Below are 23576 nucleotides of genomic sequence, written 5' to 3' on the forward strand. Positions count from 1 at the left end.
AAAAATTAGGTGTCAATAGCCCTTATATTGGCTAAAGGGATCCAATTCAATCTCATCGATCAGTTTAACAAAAGGAAAGTCAAACGCGAGTACTAGGCGAATTTATAAGTCGTGGAATAAGAGCTCAATATTGCGCCAACACATGATACAAAAGCTTTTTAACTTGATCATTAAAGGGAACTGGTGGAGGGTCTCCTTAATTCTTGTTTTAGATACCGTTTTCTATTTTCCATTCTATTCTCCAGTTTAGTCTAATTGTACTAGGGGGAAATGACCCGTGCAACATATTGAATTTAGAAATTCCATTTTCATTTTGGGAGGGGAGTTTTAGAGCTGCTGTGTAACATAGTACAGCATCACAGTGTAGTATCTATTCATACAAAAATGTAGCAACAGGCACATTGGGGTGCAATAATCAAATAGAGCAGCAGAGCATTCAAAATGAAACATCTGAACATTCTAAGTGCTACATCTGCTCATCAGGTACAACAACATCGTGAACATTTAAAAGTGTAGTAGCAGTACTTCATAATGCAACAATCAGCCAATATCAAATGTAGCCATAGTGCTCTTTTGATGTGTAGCCATTGTTCATCAAGTATAGCAGCTCATGAGTAGTATCTGTTTGGCCTCAAATGTGCATTTGTTTTGCCTCAAGTATGGCAACAGTCCACGTCAAAGTGACTCAAGATCACTCAATATTTTGAAACTCCCCCCAGGTCATGTAAAAGAAACAAAAGGGGTAAAAGAGTTAGTGTCAAGAAATAAATGTCATTTCTTTTTTCTTTTATCCTTTTTACTATAACGAAAATGGACATTGGCTTAACCCAACTATAGAAGCTAGCTCATCATACGAGAATTTTCTAGGTTCATTAGAAGGAGACAATAGTTCATCCCTCAACCAATATAGTACACTTAACCATCTCTGTTTATTTAAGACTGGGCAGTTGGAGCATGAACAAATATAATGTGGGGCTTAACATTAAGTAAACCGAGAACTGCACTGAGTCTAGCCCTTGTACCACAAAGAAAATGAACCTTGGGTTTAACAAGCACTAACTCTAGCTTATAATATCCAAGACCGTATAAGGAGACGATTAAGTTATTTCCTCAATTAATATTTCTCTAAGTTATGCCAATTTCTCAAAGTATTTCAGTATTCAAAGTCCAACAGGCCCAAACAAAGGCCCCTTTAAGATTTTATAATGAGAAGTGAAGTTGTATCTTTTTGTAAATTTTAGTAAATTGACATTTTAGGATATGTTAGATGTTAGACCTAATGTTTTGCTACCTTCAAAGCCTATTATGTTTCTTTCCTTTCTCGAATAGATTAATCCTAGCCAAACATAACCTCAACAGTATGCATCAATATACTATTTAGCCAGAAATTGAATGAAGAGTAGTTTCAAATTTCTGTGTTTCTCAAAATAGTTTCTATCAGTCCTACTTTAATTTTCTGCAACTCAACCTTCAACCACAGCAAAAGTAGTCTGCATCTTATTATCCTCTTTCACTTCTTTTTCTCCCCTAGTTCCATGTGTTAAATTATCAACGCAAGGCTTCTGCAGTCTATCATCTCTAAATCTATTTCATGAAATAGCCTGTGGTCTCGTTATATGATTTAAGGACCAGACATTATTGTACTCTTTCATTAGGGGCAAAGGTAGATTTAAAAAATTACCCATTGTAGATATGCATTATATTTTGCTGGTTTGCTTTCTTTCAAGAGGATTCACAGAATGTCCAAGCTCTCCTTCGCTTTGCATAGCATTAAAAGGACATGCTCCACCACTTGTGCGGGCTCCCATCAATTCCTTTGAGTTTCATTCTATCAAACGTACTTCCCAGGTGGAATACTTAACCTGTTACCTACAGCACCACATGGGACTAAATTAATCACTAATGGTCAAAAGAACCAAAGTTCTCTTTATCAATCCTTCAAAACTAAAAAACACAGAAAGTTATCTTTAATAAGCTTTTCTCTATTCTGTCTACTTACCACTTTGAATTCAAAATTAGTAGCGACCATTAGTAAACATTGAGACATAAAACATTTCAAAACCCAGTAAATTAAAATTTAGCATGCTTTAAAAACTCCAGTATTTATAAGTAATGTTTGCCTCTCAACCGATGGTATGACCTAAGAGTCTCCAAATTCAGATGCTAATAGGACAGTTAAAATGACCCGAGCAAGATTATCTTGTAACAAGATCCATACAACATGACCTGAACATACTTAAAGCTATTCACAATTCTTCCTTTATATTTTCAAAGCCATAATTTTGTTTAAGCATACGAATTTTAGATAGAAGCTGAAACTAACTGATAAAATAATCGTGAAGAATGGGAGCTATGGAGTCTTTTTCTACACATACTATCTTATGGGAATGGATTTTCTAGAAAGTATGCTTCTAATTCTTTAAATTCCATGCTTCTCCATAAACAGAATAGGTAGAAGCTAAAAGTCAAAGGTCTCAACTCCATTCTAGAAATTCTCTCATCACTTTTCTAGCTTCAGAAGCATTGTACTGTGTAAATTTCACTTTCTTGTGTATGATCAAGTACAGTGTAAATTTCACTTTCTTGTATATGATCAAGTAATATTCTGTTGCAGAAATTGCTAGCTAAGGCACAATCATAAGTCAATAGTTAAGGAACTTACTCCAAATTGCAAACTCTAATCTCAGGAGCATAAGTAGTTGTAATTTCAATACATTTACATTATATCAAACAAAGGTGGAAAAGGGAAGATTAATGAAGTATTTGATATACTAAAACTACATTAAGAGCTCCAAAAAATAGGAAGAACATCACAAGTGAATTGCAACAAAACCTGGCGTCATTGAACCTTTAAATGCTTTGGCAAATGTTACGACATATTGAAGTTTATGGACATGTAATAGTCAATCTAATACTTGGGAAATATATTTAACACTTGAAAAGTAAATTCCTATGTAAAATAGTTTATAGACTTTAGGAGTCTCTCCTATACAAACTCTGTATTTTTTGGCATCTCAACATTCAATTTGCAACTGGAATTGATGTGTTAATAAAACATGATAAATGAGTTAGTAGAGTAATATGAGAATAGGTGAGTACCATAAAGATAGTAATTAAGCAGATGAACTAATCATAATATTACAGCAGGAAAAAAGATACTCCACAGGCAAAAGAGTTCGAGCACACAATAACATGAAGAGCCAGTGCAATTCACCCTTTAGTCGAATAAGATCAGTTTTACCAACAACAAAACTCAAGCAAAGGAATACAAAAAAATTTGCATTTTTCTGCAGTTTAAAGCTCATTACTGATGTGCAGGATAGTTTCACTCAAACTCTAATAGCATACTCCAACTCTCCTATAGATCGACGCCAAGGGATTGCTTAACTTAGGTGCAGACAATTTTCAAGTCGAACGATCTAATCAAGCAGTCCACACCTACCTGACTATCCAAAACTTATTCCTAATTGACTCCTAATAGCGATCATTTGCTCAGACTTCACTGGCGAATGAACTCGGTTCTCAGACAGTTTGTCGAACATGTTGTTTGCATCACTTAGAGCAAGTTCTTTGTAACAATAAGATAATTGAATTACCCTCCCAAAAAGTGGGAATTATAGTTCAATGAATCATACTGTTATATCAATAAAAAACACCAAAATTTTCACAATTTGTGATCTGAAACCTACACCAAACGTACCACAGGAAAATAAAATAAAAGAGAAATGTGTGAATAGAGAGAAAGAGGGAGAGAAATTTAGAGCCTTATCTGGTGGTAGCCTGTGGTTGGGACGTAATAAACTTATCCATTAGTGAAGCTTTTGGAGGTGAAAGAAAGAGAAAGGAAAATAACAGAGATGGAGACCGAGAGCGATGAGAGAGAGGAAGATGAAGTCAGATACACAAATATTGAGCTGTCAGTTCGGTACAACTCTAAGGACACGTAAGTTACGATGGAACACTTAAAAGGACAAAATTGCCCTTTCTATATAATAGAAATTTCCTTATTTGAGAGATTGTTGTTTAATTCTTTTCTTGATTTGTAAGCTATGACTTGTATAAATACCTGTATCATCTCTTAATAATATTACTCCCTCTGTCCTAATTTATGTGGCATTTTTCGCTTTCCAAGATTCAAATTGCATGACCTTTGACTAATATTTTAAGATGTATGGTTTGACCAAATTGGTATGAGAAAAGTTACAACTTATAGTACTTTTCATGTAGTTTTTAAATATATAAATTTTAATGTTAAAATATTGAGTTAGTCGAATCCAATTTAGATTCAAAGTTTAACCAAATTGACTCTCGAAAAGCGAAAAGTGCCACATAGATTGGGATGGAGGGAGTAATTATTAAGGACCTTTATTCCACTTTACCATTCTTGTTGAGATGGTGTGGTCTCAATAATTGTTTGGAGCTTAATTGAAGTTTTGATGATTGATAAACCATGTATCAAGAGACAATCAAGTACAAGAAAAATTGAAGGAAGTTGTTGAAGAACCAGATTCTAAACAGGTGTCCAAAGGAATCGTTGTAAAGCCACAAACAAGAGAAGGCCGCTTAGAGGAACTGGTCCTCGAAAAGAACGGGAGAGATCGTTGGAGAGAAGTTGTTTTGTGGATAATTGGAGAATTGGAAGTTTTGACTCATTCCTATTCGACAAGGAACTGGAGTTCAAGTTATCGAAAGATTACAATAAGTTCACTGTTGAGACTATGCTAGCTAGGTCCCCTTCACTCACTTGGGCTAAGTTTACTTAGGTTTTTTAGGAGAAGTTTGTCCCCCATAGTACGAGGAGGACAAGAGGGAGAAGTTTAATAAGTTAGAGCAAGATAGGATATCTAGGTTAGAATAGGATAGGATATCTATGATGGAGTATGAGATGAGATTCCATACCTTGTCTCGTCACGCGTTGATGATTCTACCTGATGAGGTTGAGAGGATTCAGAGATTTGTTAGAGGGTTGACTTATCCTCTTCGAGTTGCGATAGCATAGGTAGCAGCTTAAGGAGGTACTTTTCAGAAAGTGGTGGATGCCGCTAGAGATGTTGATACTATTAGGCATCAAGAGTTTAAGGGGAGAGCGGGTAAGAAGCGCCGCAGTTCTGGCAGCTGTGGCGGTACCTCATCTGGAGATAGCGGCCACTATAGGAGAGGTTATCATCACCATTCTAGCAGATCCATTCAGGCAGCTATCAGATGTCGACAGGTTATTCTTCAGGTTGTGGTGTACATGGTCCACGATGGGGTTCCTAGGGTTCTTCTTTCAGGCCCGCAGGTCGAGGTGGTCATTCGGGCTATTCTGGCCCTTCTCAGCAGACTCTAGCAAGTCGAGGGTTTTACAATTTTGGTGATCAAGGCCATTTCATGAGAGACTACCCCAGACTTGGCAAAGTGGCTTAGACTCACATTTTCAGGGTTCTGCAACTAGGGTAGCATCACAGCCAGCTAGAGGTGGTGCACAAGCGACAGAGGTAGTTTGTATTCTGGTAGGGGTGGTGCTTAGTCTGGCCGTTGTTGTGGCTGTGAAGGTTCTCAAGCTGAAGGTGGCCGTGCTCAATGCTATACATTTTTAGGCAGACCAGAGGCAGAGGTTCCTAATGCAGTTATTACAGGTATCTGTTACACCTTGAAAATTTTTTATGTCGTCATATGATAGATAGACTAATGCAGGGTGAGACGAATACAGTGTTTCTATAAGTAAGAAAGGTTATTTAACGATCCTATTTAAGATTTCAAAGATGTTGGAAGTAAGAGGAGAAAGTTCCTTAAGGAGGGCAAAATATATGTTGTGCTTTGGGCAAATTCCCTAAGGTACCGAGCTAATGTTGACTTAATGATGTCTTAAAGAAGAGTTGTAACTCTCCTTATATTAGTAATGAAGTGTTAAACAAGTGTCAAGAAGGTTCCATAAGGATTGGAGGTCGAACGAAACGACGGAAACCATTTCAGGGAAGTGGAGTTATACGACCACTTATACGGTCCGTATAACTTTATACGGTCCGTATAAGGGGTCCGTATAACCCCCAACAGGAAGATGATTTCCATGATGGTGAACCAAGGCCACTTATACGGACCGTATAAGTGTCCATATAACACCCGACGGGCTGAGTTATTCTCAAGTGTATAAATGTGATCCTACTTCATTATTTTCATTTTAACACTTCTCCACTTCTCTCCAAGTCTCTAGAACATTCCATATACAAGAATCCAAAGGAGATCCAAGGCTCATATCATTAATCTAAGGGAATCAAGTATAAGGAAGCTCTTAGGGGTTGCTAGAGTCAAGAAAACTTTATGGATTGAAGCTAGGGTTTTTCTTCAAGTGAAGTATTTCCATCCAAGGGTTATTCCTACTCAATCAAAGGTAAGTTTTATGATCATTTCATGTTATTTGAACTATGGAGAGGTTGAAAGACTAGGGTAGAAGAAGAAAGTAGAAAATGGAGTTTAAATGTAGCTTTTATGAGTAGTAATCTATATGTAGTCATGATTCTTAGTATAAAATGGATATAATCTTGTTATGGAAGGTGATAATGGTGATGAAGGAGCATTATATGAAAATGTGCTAAAATGGGTATGAAGTTGCTAGTATGAGTTGAACATAGGGGTGAATATTGAAGGCTTAGTGTAATGTGATTACTTGAATTGGGTATTATGGATGTTATTGTGATTGTTGGGAGTTGTTTTGTGATATGGCGGAAGTTGACGAAATAGGGGAAATGCTGCCCAAATTTCATTAGGCTATGAATTATTCTAGTTTGAATTTAAGAGTGTCATTAAGGCCTAACCATGGCATGAATCCTTCTAAATGTAGATTATTCAAGCTTCAACGGTGAACGTTAGATAGTTGAGAAGACAAAGAGGTATATAAGGCTAACCCTTCTTTCAATAAGGCATGGTTCCTTGACTATGGTTTACATACTCAGTACAATATTCGTACTGACGTCCTTTTGTTTGTGGACGCTGCGTCATGCCCGCAGGTGGCCAGGGAGACAGGCTCAATCCATAGCTTTCTTATTCAGGGACTACTTAGAGGAGCTCCATTTCATCCGGAGCTACAGCTTTTGGTATTATTCTTTTGTGTGCATACATGGGCACGGCGGGGTCCTGTCCCGCCTATATGATGTTACCTACTCTTCTTAGAGGCTCGTAGATAGTTGTATATGGTTAGATGTCTTGAAGCCTTGTCGGCTTATATTTTGTATTTCATTTTGATGGCCTCGTCGGCTTATGTACATTGATGTGGGCATAGTTATTAATGATGGTATAAATGTGTTGTTACCCAATGAGTTTAGCATTATTGATGTATAGCATTCATGAGTAAGCTATATGGTCCACCTAGATGTGAATACGAATGTACGATAAGGGGTACCCGGGTGGATTAGCACCGGGTGCCCGTCATAGCCCTCGGGTCGGGTCGTGACAGTATTATTCCAGTTTGTCATCATGCGGTATTAATTGATCCAGGCTTTACCTATTCTTATGTGTCTACTTATTTTGCTTTGGGTCTGGATATGTTATGTGAGTCACTTGTTTACCCTGTTAGTGTTTCTATTATTGTTGGGGATTTCATAGTGGTGGATCGAGTGTATCGATCTTATGTGGTTACCTTGACAGGGTATGATACTTGGGCTGATTTGATGATTCTAGATATGGTAGATTTCGATATTATTCTATGCATGGATTGGTTATATCCTTATCATGCGATCTTGGACTGTCATGCCAAGCAGTTACGTTGGCCATGCCGGAAGTTTCTAGATTGCGGTGGAATGGTGCTATTAGCCATGCACCAAAGAGTCTGATATCATTCCTCAGGACTCAGCGGATGGTAGAGAAGGTATGTTTGGCATATTTGGATTATATTCGGGATACGAGTGCTGATACACCTCCGCTTGAATCAGTACCACTAGTGAGTGAGTTCTCTGAGGTGTTTCCTACGGACCTGCCGGGTATCCCACCCGATTAGGATATCAATTTCTGTAGTGATTTAGAGCCGAACAGCAAGCCCATTTTTATTCTACCATATAGGATGGCACCAGCCGAGTTGAAAGAGAAATTGTAAGTTTTTTTTATTAAGGGGTTCATTAGACTCAGTGTTTCCCCTTGGGGTGCTCTTGTGCTATTTGTGAAGAAGAAGGACGAGACTATGCATATATGTATTGATTATCAATAGTTGAACAAGGTTACAATCAAGAACAAGTATCTCATTCCTCACATTGATGACTTATTTGATCAGTTTCAGGGTGCATCAATTTTCTCTAAGATCGATTTGAGGTTTGGTTATCATCAGTTGAAGATTAGGGTGGAGAATATCCCTAAGAAAACCTTCAGGAAGCGATATGAAAATTGCGAGTTTCTGGTTATGTCTTTTGGGCTGACAAATGCCCCAACAAATTTTATGGACTTGATGAATAGTGTGTTCAGACCTTATTGGACTCCTTTGTTATTTTCTTCATCGACATCATCTTGATATACTCTCGTAGTAAAAATGAGCATGAGCAACATTTAAGGATTATGCTTGGGATTCTGAAGGAGAAACGACTTTATGCCAAGTTTATGAAGTGTGCGTCTTGGCTTAGTTCGGTGGCATTTTTTGGACATCTAGTATCCAAGGATGGTATTATGGTGGACCCTAAAAAGATTGAGGTGGTTTGTGATTAGGTTAGACCTACCTCGATTACCGAGATTTAGAGTTTCATTGGGCTTGCGCGCTATTATCGGCGTTTGGTAGTTATCTATTGCATTACCTTTGACCAAATTGACTCAAAAGAACGTTGTTTTTCAATGGTTGGATGAGTGTGAGGTGAGCTTTCAAGAGCTTAAGAGTTTGGTTACCACGGCTCCGGTTTTGACCTTACTCGAGGAGGGAGAGGCCTTTTCTGTATGTTGTGATTCATCACAGATTGGTCTTGGTTGTGTTCTGATGCAGAAAGGAAGGGTTATAGTTTATGCTTCATTGCAGTTGAAGTTGCACGAGAAGAATTACTTCGCTCATGATTTGGAGTTGGCGGTGGTAGTATTTACATTGAAAATTTGGAGGCATTACCTCTATGGTGTGCATTGTAAAGTGTTTACCGATCATCGTAGTCTTCAGCACATTTTCAAATAAGAAGGATCTTAATTTGAAGTTGCGAAGATTGTTGGAGTTACTGAGGGATTATGATATGGCTAGGCCAATATAGTGGTGGATGCCTTGAGCCGAAAGATAGTAAGTATGGGTAACTTAGATTGGTTACAGGTGGGGGAGCGTCATTTGGCTATTGATGTACAGTCTTTTGCAAATAGTATGGTGAGACTTGATATTTTGAAACCTGGCAAGGTTCTAGGTTGTGTAGATACACAATCTTCTTTAATGGAGCAGATTAGGGCTTAACAGTTTGATGTTGCGAAGTTCTGCTAAATTTTGGACAAGGTGTTGCAATGGAAGGCTAAGGAGGCAATTCTTGATGATGAGGGCATTTTGAGGGTCAAAGGTTGTGTATGTGTTCCTCAGATAAGTGATTTGAGTATGTTAATCATGAAAGAAGCCCACAGTTTGAGGTATTCCATTCACCCGAGGGCTACAAAGATGTACCGGGATTTGAAACAACACTATTGGTGGTGTAGGATGAAGAGGGATATAGTGGAGTACGTATCTCGATGTTTGAATTATCAACAAGTGAAGTATGAGCACCAAAAGCCTGGAGTATTACTCAGAGAATGCCCATACCAAAATGGAAATGAGAGCGCATTGCTATTAACTTTGAAGTAGGATTACTACGAGCTTTGGGGAAGCTTGATATTATTTGGTTCATTATGGACCGTTTGACTAAGTTGGCTCATTTCGTACCAGTTCAAACTGCTTATAATTCGGAGAAGTTGGCCACAACATATTCCCAAAAGACAGTTCGCTTGCATGGGGTGCCCATTCCTATCATTTCAAATTGGGGCACATAGTTTACATCTCATTTTTGGCTGTCCATGTAGAAGGAGTTGGGTACTCGGGTAGAGCTTAGTACATCATTTCACACTTAGACTAATGGTCAGTCCGACTTGACTATTCAGGTTCTTGAGGATATGTCTGTCACGACCCAAATCGGTGGGCCATGACTAGTTCCCGAGTTGGACACTCGTATACGAACCTGTTAGATATAATCAGACTGATGCTAAGGATAATGTGGGAAATACAGTAAAGCATGGGGGCGTAGAATCATAATGCCTTATATCGTAACGAACTCGTCTGCGAGGAGCCACAAACCTAACCAAAACATAACAAATATGCAAGCCGACAAGGCCGCCACTATACATGGACATCCAAGGCGAACTACATCGATATGGCCGACCAAACCGTATATACACAACCCATATATGTCTCTGAGCACACAGAGTATAACAAAGCCTATGTCAAAGGACCTATTCCAAAAACGCACCAAGCTCCGAACGTAGGCTTCCAAGCGGAAAGGAGTCCCAGACCTGAGATCACCAACCGAGTGTCCGTACTGCGGTGGCATCGAAACGCAACGCCCCCGACAGTGGGGGTACGGAAAATATACCTAGTATGTATGCGAAGAGTAACATACACAGAGGGAGTTGCGAAGAAATCTCGAGAATCATAAACTAAACCGACCGACTAATACATCCGTACGTCCGACTATCCAATACGTCCGTATGAATGCATCCGTATGTCTTACTATCCGAACATATCCGTATATCTCTCGCTACTAAAATGCCTCTCGAGTACGTATGATATGCAATGCATAGGTCATAGTGCCGAGGAACGTTTCGGTTCGATCCCTATCCCATATTTTCCTTCGGCATCATAATCATCATATAGGTTCTCTGGCATCATAATCATCATCATTTCGTGCACTGTACCGATCGTGTAATGCGTCTGCGCCTCGCCCTTTTCCCATACCCTATACATATATATATAATATACATAATATACGCGTATATAACGCCCGCCGGTCACGGTCAATACGTACGTACGCAAACGAACGTAATGCATAAACATAAACTAACCTTATCACGATACAATATAGGACCCATGAATGTATGAATAATCATAAGAGGTGGCACAGATCATCAATAACCGAGATGCTCCTAATACTTCTAAGAGTGTAGCAATACGAGACTCCGATTACTCGTCGTTCGCTCGTATCATAGATCATGCCAAACGAAAGAAAAAGGAAAGCCTTAACATACCGTTCAGCCCTCCAATTATCTACTCTTATTCGTCCGAGCTCGCAAGTCTACATTTAAGGGGATTCACACAATCGTTAGACTCATCGTTATACGCTTGTCTTAGTCCTTCAAATAAATCTATTTATAATTCTGCCGAAATCTTCGGGCAAGACCTCCCCTGTTTATATGCCTAGCCCGAAATCACAATACCAACAAAACAACAACTATAACAGCACCAACATAAAAAACATCATCATCAATACCAAAATATTCCATAAAACATCCCACGCTATGTTTGTCCAATTTCTCAACCAACAACTTATTATAAAACCATTTCATCACTCTATCTTCGTAACTAACCAAAAGTAATATTAATAAGGAGAGAATCATACCTTATTTTTTGTTAAACAAAGCCGATATCTTCAATATCCACCTTGAATCCACCGCAAAACCATACTAGAATCACATCCATGCGTTTATCCGAGCTTCGATTAATACTCCGTCGTTTGAAAATTGCTTACTTTGTGATTCCTTCTTCTTCAATTTGGAAATTTCTAGTAAAATCTCGATGAAAAAAAGTGGCTTATTACCCTTTATATAGGGTCAAATTCGGTCGGGTTCACCGTAGAAGATCAGAAAGGTGTGTCTACATCGTAGCAACATCGAAGACGTTGCTTCTCGCTTTGTCACCGAACTTATAACGTCCATAATTCTCTACTCCGATGTCCTATCGACGAGCAGTTTGTTGCTCGAAAATTAGACTCGACGAACTTCATTTTAGGCTTTTGTTTCACTTCAAAACACTTCATATGCTAAGAGATATTTGTCCCTCAAGTTGGACTAAAATTTTCACATGAAACATTACCCATCCTTTCTCCAAAATCGTACTACTTCATTTCTTCCACTCATTTGCTTATAAAACCTTTCGCATACTCAGATACACCCTTCACTCATTAAATTTACTTCGATAATGCTTGCTTATATTTCAAAGTGGTTTTACTTAACCGTAACTCAACGTATTTATGTTTCAAATTTGACAATGTTTCTTCAAGACACGGGGGCGTAACAATGTCACAGTACGTGTGGATCGACTTCGTGGTCATCGGTCAGATCAGCTTGCCTTGGCGGAGTTTTCTTACAATAATAGTTACTATTCGAGCATTGAGATGTTACTACTTGAGGCATTATACGGTAGGAGATGTCGATCTCCAGTTGGTTGGTTCGAGGTTAGGCCTTGGGGTACATACTTGTTGGGAGATTATTTGGACAAGGTCAAATTGATTCAAGGGATTCTTCTCACTAACAATGTAAATGCATTTAGTTACGCGAATCTAAGTTTAGAGGCGATTTGAGTTCATAGTTGGCGAAAGGTGTTTTGTTGAAGATTTCACCCATTAAGGGTGTGATGAGGTTCGGAAAGAAGGGCAAGTTAAGCCCTAGGTATATCGGTCCATTTGATTGTTCAGTGTATTCTGGATGTAGTCTATGAGTTGGCTTTGCCACCTAGTTTATCGGGTGTTCAACTCGTATTTCATATTTTAATGCTCAAGAAGTACCATTCAGATGGTTCTCATGTAATTCAATGTTGCTTGATCAGAATTTCACTTTTGAATAAGAGTCGGTAGCCATTTTAGATAGGCAGATTCCAAAGTTGCCGGTAGCCATTTTAGATAGGCAGATTCGAAAGTTGCCGGTAGCCATTTTAGATAGGCAGATTCAAAAATTGAGATCCAAAGGGATAGCTCCAGTGAAGGTTCATTGGAAGCATTGTTCTATTTAGGACGCTACTTGGGAGACCGAGTTAGACATGAGGAGTAGAACAGTTCAGGTACTTTCTTTCTCTTTACATTCGAGGATGAACGTGTGTTTAAGTGGTGGATGATGTAATGACCCGTTAGGTCGTTTTGAGATTTTTATCCTTTTTTTCCCTTAATGATGCCTCCCATAGCTTTAAAATGATATTTTTAACTTGTGGGGATAGATGCGCGATTCCCTAGGCAATGAGGTGAGTATTGTAAGAGAAATAGTAAATTTTGAAAATCCTTAAGTTAAGAGATAGAAATGGCTGACCAAAGTCAACATCTGGAGTTAATGAACCCGTATGCCAGTTTGGATAGTTCTGTGAAGTCCAAAACATGATTTGTGACTTAGTTGGATAGTCGAGACGAATCCCGAGGGGCTCAGGGGTATTTTGGACCCTTGGTTGAGAAACTAGATTTTTGATGAATTGGAGTTGACTACGGTCAACATCGGGTCCAGACGAGCCCGTTTGGGTGTTTTGAGTGCATGAGCAGGTTTGTAGCATGTTTTATGACTGAAATGCATATTTGGTTTGTGTTTGGGAAATCCCGGATGAGTTTCGGATGTTGATTCCCCAGGCTGCGATCGAGAAAGATAAATCTTCAGGGCCCCGCGATCGCGACAGTGGCTCCCATGGTCGCGAATAAGAATTCACCTCAGCAGGATGTTAAGAACCTCAATTCGAACTTAGACATTTCATTTCATATTTTGAGCTACAGACCTCAGTTTAAGGAGATTTTTGAAGGTTTTGCAAGATCCATCTGAGGGGGAGGGGGGTAAGGTTCCAACCGGAATAAGTCATTTTTTTTGGATTTAGACTATAGACTATGTGTAAACTGATTTTGGGCCGAATTTATAGTTTTTCCCTCCGGGGCTCGGGATTGCCTTTTTGGGTTCGAAAATTTAATATAGCAATATTGGTGTCTACGGACTCGTATGATAATGTAGAATCCGTATTTTAATGGATTGAGATTGTTCGGAGGCTCTACGAAAGGGCAAGGCTTTATTGTGAGCATCAGACTTCAAATCAGGCAAGTTGAGACCTTACTTGACTCTATTTAAAGCGTGTGATTGATAAAATTGACTAAAAAAGACAGAGTAATAGGCTTATGGTTGCCTTTTCCGAATCACACCAGAGAATGTGTGTTGCTCGGCAATCTATGAAAACCTGAAATCAATAGGGCCCATACACCCTATCATGGAGAGGCTCCCATTATGCGACCCAGTCAATGCTAAGAGGTGCCCATTCCACAGTGACCAACTAGGTCACACTGCCGATGTTTGTCTGGCTCTGAGGAGAAGGATCGTGGGGTTGATCGATAAAGGAACAGTTTGTCACCTTTGGGGTTCTCAATCATTATTGGTGCACGACCGATCACTCTTAATTAAGGTATTACTTTAGATACTCAAATCTAAAGTTACCATTTCACTATCTTCAAGGAGCGTATACGAGCATCTTTCAGAAATTGGTAAACACGGGGATGATTCGTCCCATTGAGACTACGATGAAACTGTCGTTCAATGAGTGAAATAGACAAGGAATATGCCTATTCCATTCAGGAGCTCCTGGGAGTGACATCGAAGACCGTCCGACGTTCAAGTTCGAACTAGAACACTTGGTCCATACCAGGGAAATCTGGGTCCTGCTCTCTCTTCGTCGCTATTAGGAAGGCCATGCGGTTGTAGGGACAACAACACTCCATGATCCCAGGGAGAGATTATCTTTTGGGTAGATCTAGGTGTACCCATTTTATGTTTTCAATCAAGGCAATGTTGTCATCAGTTCCTATTTTCTTGTAATAGAAACCATGTTAGATCTGTGTCCCAAGGGGGAAAAGTATGAAGCCCACATCGGGCCAGGTCTCCAAAGTGTTTGGGGTAGCACAATTTAGGAATCTTTTCATGTAAACCGAACTACAGAAGGGTCTGATTTCCCATGAAGGGATACTTACGTAGTCTACATAAGACTCGGTCCCTATCTTATCAAAATATTTACTCCCCCCGCTCAAGATGGATCTTCGGGAGAGATCGAATCTACACAAGAAATGAATGGGCAGTTCACATAAAAGCAACATAGCGCAAAGTCAACCTTATCTCTCCTACACCCAAAAATAGACAACACCGAAACTATCCCTCCATCCTACTCAACATAAAAGCGAAGCCCTTGGAATATGAATTAGTCAGCATTGGGAAAATCAATGATTATCTGTGATTAACTTTGATTTATTTATTATTTTTGATTTCTTGTTATAGCCTTGTGTACTAACTTTACCTGCCTTTGAATTATTCTTTTCTTAAAAAAGAGGGGGCTGATTATGTCATTTTACACTTTATACTTCACAAGATCAAAAGCAACTGCAGCATCCCTTCCACGTCAGACCAGTGAAAAAGGCAAAGAAAAAATGACTGGTACCCCGGAAGACAACCGTGGAACTAATGAACTTTTCCTTAAGGGATTCAAAACCAACTTATTTGATAGAGCCAATGGATCATAAGGACGTCATTACCCTCTTACTTTAGAAAGTTATTGATCTTCAAGAGAAGATGAAACAGGTTGAAGTGGCCAATGCTGCGACCGTGCCTCCTATTGAGACAAGGAAGCCACCACCACCCTTCCCATTTTCGAGTTCTCCAATTCCCGAACACTTTCCCGTCCATACCACCGGGAATGCTCCCTCCACTCATAATCAGCCTTCCAACAGCCCGTTCCATGTCTGCACCTCCTACCATACCCCACCACCTTTTAATGCAAATTAGGTGCCAGGTACCACACACTCTACGTCTTCATACCAAGTTCCCAGCCTACGTATACTAATCCTGCCACTCGTCAAAACCCGACTAGTCTCCCCACTCCTCGCAACGCGAACATACCCCAATATCGACCCGCATATGCCTTGCCCAAAATGACTTTATCTTTGGCCAACCTGAACTGGATCATGATGAAGAAATAGAAAAGGAGTGAAAAGTAGAACAAGGGAGGCTGGAGCAAAGGCTCAAACAGGAAATGCGTGAGATGGTCTCACAAGTCGCACATGACGCGCTTCTCAGTCGAAGGGCCAGAGGTCTGAGGTATGACAACTTGTGCATGCATCTTGATTTGGATCTACCTGAAGGCTTCAAAATACCAAAATTCGACATGTTCAGTGGCTCTGGGAATCCCAAGGCCCATCTACGAGCCTATTGTGATCAACTTGTCGAAGTAAGAAGGAACCAAGCCTTACTCATGGGGCTATTCAGTCAAAGCTTGATTGGAGAGGCTTTGAAATGGTTCACCGCACAGGACTTGCGCCAATGGATCACATGGAAAGACATAGAGGAATCATTCATGGAGAGGTTCAAATTCAACATTGAAATGGTTCCAGACCATTACTATCTATAGAAGGTCAAGCATAAGTCCACCGAGAACTACCGAGAATATACAAGTAGGTGGAGGGCTGAAGCCGCCAGAGTACAACTACTCATGAGTGAAGATGAATTGGTCTCCATTTTCATCTGGGTACAAGAACTTGATTACTATGAAAGGATGCTAGCCATGACAGGTAGGCCATTTGCGGAATTGGTCAAAATGGGAGAGGCTATAGAGGATGGTCTTAAATCAGGAAGGGTTACCAACTGTTGACACCTAATTTTTGACCTCTCATAATCTATGTTAATTACCCAGAGTCCTCGGATATCAAACTGAGTGAAATGTGTAAACCAAAATGATTTTATAAAATTGTTTCGATAATATTTTGCCATTTCATTTGGCAAAATAACTTCAATACGATTATAAATCATTTAGAAATTAATTTACACATTTTTTTTAATAATTGATATGGAGCATTTGCCAAATTTAATCAAGAAGGTAATTCAATACAATTATTTATTTAATTGTTAAAATTATCAGAAAATCAATTAACAAGCATTTTACTCCATTTAATTCAATAAATCTAATTAATTAAATAAGTTAATCATTTTAGCCCTCAAATCTTAATCTTGCATATCCAATTTGCATTTGTGCAATTTTTTAGAGTTAGTCATTGTTACACCCCGCCCTCTCGGAGCATGAGCACGCCACGTATTTCACCGTATTAATGGAGTATCGGAGACATCCGTAAAGTTTTGAAAGGTACAAGCCATGAGAAGTTCGTAACAATGAAGTAAAGGATGAATTATGATCTCGTAAGTCGCGTTCGGGAAGGACAACCTTGGAACCAAGGGACATGACGCTTATCAAGTATAATTAATGATAAATATCATGTATGAAAAGTTTCGGAAGGTTCCGGGATCAAGCGGATAGAAGAAAAGAAAGTTAATGGAACTTTGGAACAAGTTGGTGAAATTTCGGAAGCAAGTTTTGGTCCAACTAGATGGGAGTGTAACTTTTAGCATACAAGGAGTTTTGAGGTGATTCAAGAGCCTAAAATGAAGTTCGTCGAGTCTAGTTTCCAACGCAATAAACCGTTTGTCAATAAGACATTGGAGTAGGATGTTATGAGTATTTTGAAACGAACTACCAGAAGCCCGCGAACCTACGCGAAAATTCTAAAAACCACTTAAAAGCCCACTAATTTCGGCCCATCAGCCCAAACCTGATTTGGACTACGATATATACCCCCTTAAGTCACCTAAATCACCTCATTTTTCACTATTACTCATCTCCACACCTCTCTAGAACCTCCCACAACCTTCATCCAATATCCTTACACCAAAACTTAGCAAATTTAGGAGTTCCTACACCAAATTAGGCTCGAGTTTATGAGATTAACATCAAATCGAGGCTCATAAAGTTCGCAGTCACGTTGTTGTGTCGAAATTAATGTCGAGCAAAGTGAGAGATGATGGAATTCTGAAGTTTAAGTTATTAAAGATGTCATACAAGCTTAGGAAGGTAAGAATCCTATCTTTATAATTATAGGTTTCGTTAATTCGAAGTTGTATTCGTTAATCATCACATATGTGGTCAAATTGAGGTAAAGTGTGGAATTATCTGTTTAAGTATGTGATGAATTGAATGAATTGGGTATTGAATTATGCTAAATGGGTTACTGTTTGTTTTGCTGAAATTACGAGTTAAGCCCTTTATTGGATTCTAAGAACTGGGTTTGGTTGTTATTTTTATTGTCGTTGTTGTTGATGGTTGTTGTTGTTATTAATATTACGGCTATCTGACATATGCCGAGATGTAACAAAAACAGAGGAAGTGCTGCTGAATTTTTCGTAAATCGAACTCTTCAAGCCTATAGGATTTGGATAAGATGAATCTACGGAATCTACGAAATTGACTAACGGAAGTATTTTTCGATATAGGTTTTGGGACAAAAGGACGAGCGGTGGAATAAGGGAGCAAGTCGGGATTAGCAAGTGTTACACCTTGAAAAATTTTCGCATCGTTTGCGTGGTAAGTAAACTAACGTAAGCTCGGAGAGGTCATGGAACCCTTACAAGGTTAAGGAATACTATTAACAAGTGTTAAGAAAGTGTCTAAAGGTTCCGGGATCAAGCAAATCGAAGAAAATAAGTTTGACGAAAATTTGGAAAAAGTTGGCAGGATTTTGGATGGAAATTTTGGGTCAACTTTGGAGGGGTATATCTCTGGGTATATCAGAAGTTTTAAGGTGTTTAAAAAGCCTAAATTGAATTTTAGGAAGTCTAGTTTCCAACGCAACAAACCGTTCGCTAATACGACATCGGAGTAGGGAGTTATGGGCATTTTAAAACGAACTGTTAGAAGCCCGTGAACCTACGTGGAACTTCTAGAAACCACTTAAAAAGGCCCAACAATTTCGGCCCATAGGCCCAAAACCGAATTGGACTATTATATATACCCCTTAAGTCATCTAACTCATCATTTTTCATCAATTTCTCACCATCTCTCACCTCCACACCTCTTTAGAATCTCCCACAACATTCATCCAATCTTCAAACCTCTCTAAACTTATCCCAAATCCTCTAGAACCTTCTTCCAACTTCTACAACATGCACATATATTCCTACAAGTCTCTATGACAATTTTGGGTCATTTTTATTTCATTTTTAACATAGCCTCAAGTCCTAGGAAGTCCTAGAAATTTCTCTAAACATATTCCAACATGTTTCCAAGCTCAAACCAAGGATCAAAGTGAAGATTAAAGTGGTTAAGGGTTTCCAAGTGAGGTCTACACTTGTCTCCTCTTCTTGAAGATGTTGGGGTGAGTATTTTTAAGGTGGAGAAAATATGGAATTGAAGTGTTCTTGAATTTTGAGGAAAGATTTCATATTAGTTTCATGATTATGAGTTTGTTTGTAATTATGTTAAGATTTGAGGAGAAGGAAATTGGAGGAAAAGTTCAAATATGCAATTGATGATATTTTGAGTTGTGAATTAACTTGAGTTATAATTATTAGTATGTTTTGAGCATAATCTTGTTATGAGGGATAATAATGATGTTAAGGAATTGTCGTATACGAATATATAAAGGGTTGTATGAAGTTGTTGTTATGGATTGATTATGAAAAGAAGTTTTGGGATTGAATTGAGTATAGTGTGAATGTAATCTTTTGATTATGGAATTGTTGATGTTTTATTATGTTTTGGGAGTTGTTTTGAAGATTGGAGGGAGTAGAAGATATAGGGGAGATGCTGCTTGAATTTCGGCAGATTCTAAAGGGATTTAATTTGAAGGCTTAAGATAAGCACATGATATAAGCCTAACAATAATATGAATTCTCTTGAATGTAGATTACGAGCTTGGGAGGATAAGCGTTAAGTAGTTAAAGAGACCAAAAAGGTATGTAAGGCTAAACCCTTTCTTTCTAAAGGCATGATTCCTTTCTTATGAACATATATATGTCTTCCATAACATTCTTATTCCCAAAAGCTAGAAGTTCATGATCCTTAGAGTTTCTTATGATGCTAAAGATGAGATGTTTTCTATGTTGAACATAATGATGATGATTTTAATTCTAGAAATTCCAATGCTTATGATTTTAATGCTATTATGAGATTATTGAGCTTATTTCATGATTTTCTCGATTTTATTCATTGTTGTTGATCTCACCTTATGTTACTTGTTCCTTCAAGGTGAGATATAGCGATAATGATTGTTCCATAATATAAATCGGAGGTTACCGACCTTACGTCAGCTTTTATTTGGGCTCTCATGCGTGTTACTTGTTTTATATATGCATATGATGTATATATGTTTATACATATGTATGGGATATGGGGAAAGGTGAGGCGTTATATATGCATAACCACCTGATCAGTTGGTATATTATGATATCGTCCCGGGCGCAGGATATATGGATAAATGGATTGGGCCGTTCGTTCCGCGGCAATATATATATATATATATATATATATATATATATATATATATATATAATGATGATGATATGATATATGGATCGGGCTGCACGTTCCGCAGCACTATTATTCATATATATATGAGGAATTTTTGTTTACAAAGAAAGTTAAGCATGCATGGTATCCGCCTTAAGAGACAGTCAGATGTACAGGTTATCCTTATCTCATGTTATGTTTCATATTTCTTGTTATGTTGTTATTCATGCCTTACATACTCAGTACAACTGTTGTTCGTGCGCGTCCTTTCTTATGGACGGCGCCTCGTGCCGCCGGGTAGGCCCGGTAGACGGATCTGACCCGTAGGTGCTTTATCAGTGGATTCTCAGGAGCACTCCACTTACATCGAAGCAGCAGTCTATTGGTATCGGTCTTCATGGTCACTTGTATTCTATGTAGAGGCTCGTAGACATGTGTGCACAGTTTGACGTTTCATAAGCCTACCGGTTCATATTCTTTGTATAATATTTTAGTAGCCTTGTCGGCTAGTGATGATGGACATAATTGTTGAAGATTATATAGAGACGTGTCTTTATGTTGTGATATATGTCCTTACAGATTATGATATCCATGAGCTATCTTTATGGTCCACCCAGAAATGATTGTGAGATGCATGTTTAGAGGTGCTCGGTGTGTTAGCTCCGGGTGCTCATCATGGCCCGTCTGGTTGGGTCGTGAGTCCTCATTCCCTTGGCACTAGTCTTAGATCTATTTAGCGTGCATGCTCCACCATTCGAACCGTCCGAAGTTTTACAAAGAAAGGATATGTTTTTATAAAAAAGCTGGATTTTGAGAAAAAGCCATGTTTTATGAGATTTATCGATTTTATGGAAAAGTATATTTTATACGATTTTCTCTAAAAGAGCTTATTGATTATGACTAAAAGTCCGTTAGTGCACATGCCTTGGCCCTCGTTAAATTCCACAAAATGTCACGTATAATCCTTATGCTTGTTTATTGATGCTTATTTATCGAGTTCCGAAAGGGCTGGGTACGATATCTTACCGAGTCCCACTAGGGCCGGGTACGTTATATATATACACACTATATTGCATATGAAAAATGGTTTTATCATGCATTGCATATTAGGTTTTTTTCGATTATGCCACTTCTTTTTTTCTTATCTTATGGTTATGTCTTGTTTCATTCCGTATTTCATCTGCCTTACATACTCGGTACATATTTTACGAGCATTTCCATTTTGGGACTGCATCTCGTCTTTGTGAGCGCCGGACAAGTTCTTGAAGACTTTACGTGATAAGAGCATCGTCGGCGGGTCGAAAGTGCCATTAAATCCCGGACTTACTGTTTTGGTAGATGATTATGATTGCACGGTTACTGTATATGTTTTTGGATATATCAATGTACGTGTAGTCCCGACCTTTTATGATGATGATATTTTCTACTCTTAGAGGCTCGTAGACCCTGTGTAGTGTGTTGGTATTGGTCGTGGGGATTATGTTTTGTTAAATGGGCCTAGTGACTTATGATATTGTTTAGTAGCAGCCTCGTCGGCGCACGTCTTTGTGATTATGTGTATATGTAGGCGATGTTGTCTACTGTTCCGTTTGGATTTTGCTGAATGCAGGTGCCGCTAAGGCTTTATGCTAAGTTATTCCAAGTCCATTATGATTATGTTATCTAGTTCGGGTTAGCTCGGCCAGCGTTAGACCCGCCGCGAGGTTGGGTGCTTGTGTCCTCTAGGCGGGGGTGATGAAGTGGTATCAGAGTAGGTTATTCCTAGGGGTGTCTACGAGCCGTGTCTAGTAGAGTCCTGTTTATTGGTATGAAGTGCGCCATACTTATAAACAGGAGGCTATAGGGCATTTAGGGATGTTTCCTCTCTAGCAGATCTAGATCGTGCGTTAGAGCCATACGTAGGGTATTCACTTTCAATTCGACCCGTGTTTTATACCGCGGCTATGTCGACGGAGAGTCGGCCGGCAAATAGGAGTTAGAGGAGCGCGAGGTGGATGCGGGACCAGCCGCCCTGTCTGCGTGAAATCGAGAGCGGCGGATGAGGGAGACGGAGTGTTAGCTAACACATGGAGTCGGACACGCCGAGATCGTTTCGGAGCCGGATCCGCACGAGCATCCGACTCCGATAGAGGAGGACCCATTTGAGGGTTCCTATGAGATCCCGATAGAGCCTAAGAAGACGCCAGAGGAGCAGGAGGAGTACTCGGGAGGATGGGGGCAGCTAGAGCTATTCCAGGGATCGCCACGTCCAGTTTCCCCTATGGTTCAGCATTATGTAAGGCAGGCCACAACTGTGAGTGTTACCGAGCCCGATAGCCCCAATCTTGGGCATCTATGAACCTGGGGTCCCCAGTGTATGTGATGAGATATGTTCCGGATAAGGAGGAAGAGGATAGACCGACAGAGAGGGAGAGAGCAGAAGAGGAGGCTAGGAGAGCTCTACTCGAGAGGTATCTGACCAGAGCTCCCGTGTGCAGGACCCGAGTAGGCGGCCGACAAGTATATTAGCACCCTATTGATATCATGTGTGTTGTATGTGCGCACAAGTTAGTTTGATTATCTATAGTATGGTATATGAAAAATTTCGAAGGAATTGGTTCGAAAAAAGGGGATTAAGGTCGGTATGACGAGAATTGTGATGTCAGGTATCAAGTGAATAAGGATTGGGCCTTAGTTGCCAGTTACCCTATTTCACCCTCTTCTTAACGACATATGATCAGAGAATTTGCCCATAGTTCTACTTAAACCCTAAGTTAACAGACAAATGGGAAAAAGGACTTAGCTACCGACACAAAGGACATGTAGTATTCGGCTTCGGTAGAAAATTAGCAAAATGAATTGCCAGTTGAGACAAGTAAGGCGGACGGTGGGAAGATACGACACGAAACTACCTCAGGACAACATGTAAACCAAATGGAAAGTCAGGACGACTTGAGTAGGCAAAGACGAATGAAGACAACTAGGAGCTAGGACATGGAGGGTATATTGAGCACGAATAGGAGAGACCGTGAGATGAAATAGCTAATAGATAAGCCGAATAAGCATCAAGGATAAATGAGCATAAAATAAAGTATAAAGAGGTAAAAGCGGAAAGGTCCGAAATGCATCAAGGACAGGGAATTGCGAATAATGAAGGGTTGATCAAGTTGGAAAGCGTAACCGCAATAAGGAAGCATAGTGCAGGATTAAGTATAGTACGAGGGAAACACTAGAAGTCACGAGGCGACCACGACATCCGACTCAAAGGAAAAGCACTGGCTATGGGAGTGAAGCAAGTAAGGACTAACGCCGTAAGAAGACAAAT

The 23576-nt window shown here is 39.4% G+C and overlaps 1 long non-coding RNA gene across 1 annotated transcript; it reads right to left on the reverse strand.

Annotated features, from left to right (window-relative positions):
* Positions 1–793: 793 nt before the first annotated feature.
* On the reverse strand, positions 794–3942 carry LOC132044093 (uncharacterized). Its single transcript, XR_009412026.1, has 2 exons — positions 3443–3942; positions 794–1869 (listed from the first exon to the last, which is right to left on the reverse strand). It is a non-coding gene; the product is annotated as an uncharacterized LOC132044093 (long non-coding RNA).
* Between the last annotated feature and the right edge of the window lie 19634 nt (positions 3943–23576).

The sequence above is a fragment of the Lycium ferocissimum genome, unplaced genomic scaffold (genome assembly GCF_029784015.1).
Source record: "Lycium ferocissimum isolate CSIRO_LF1 unplaced genomic scaffold, AGI_CSIRO_Lferr_CH_V1 ctg3494, whole genome shotgun sequence".
NCBI classification, from domain to species: Eukaryota; Viridiplantae; Streptophyta; class Magnoliopsida; order Solanales; family Solanaceae; genus Lycium; species Lycium ferocissimum.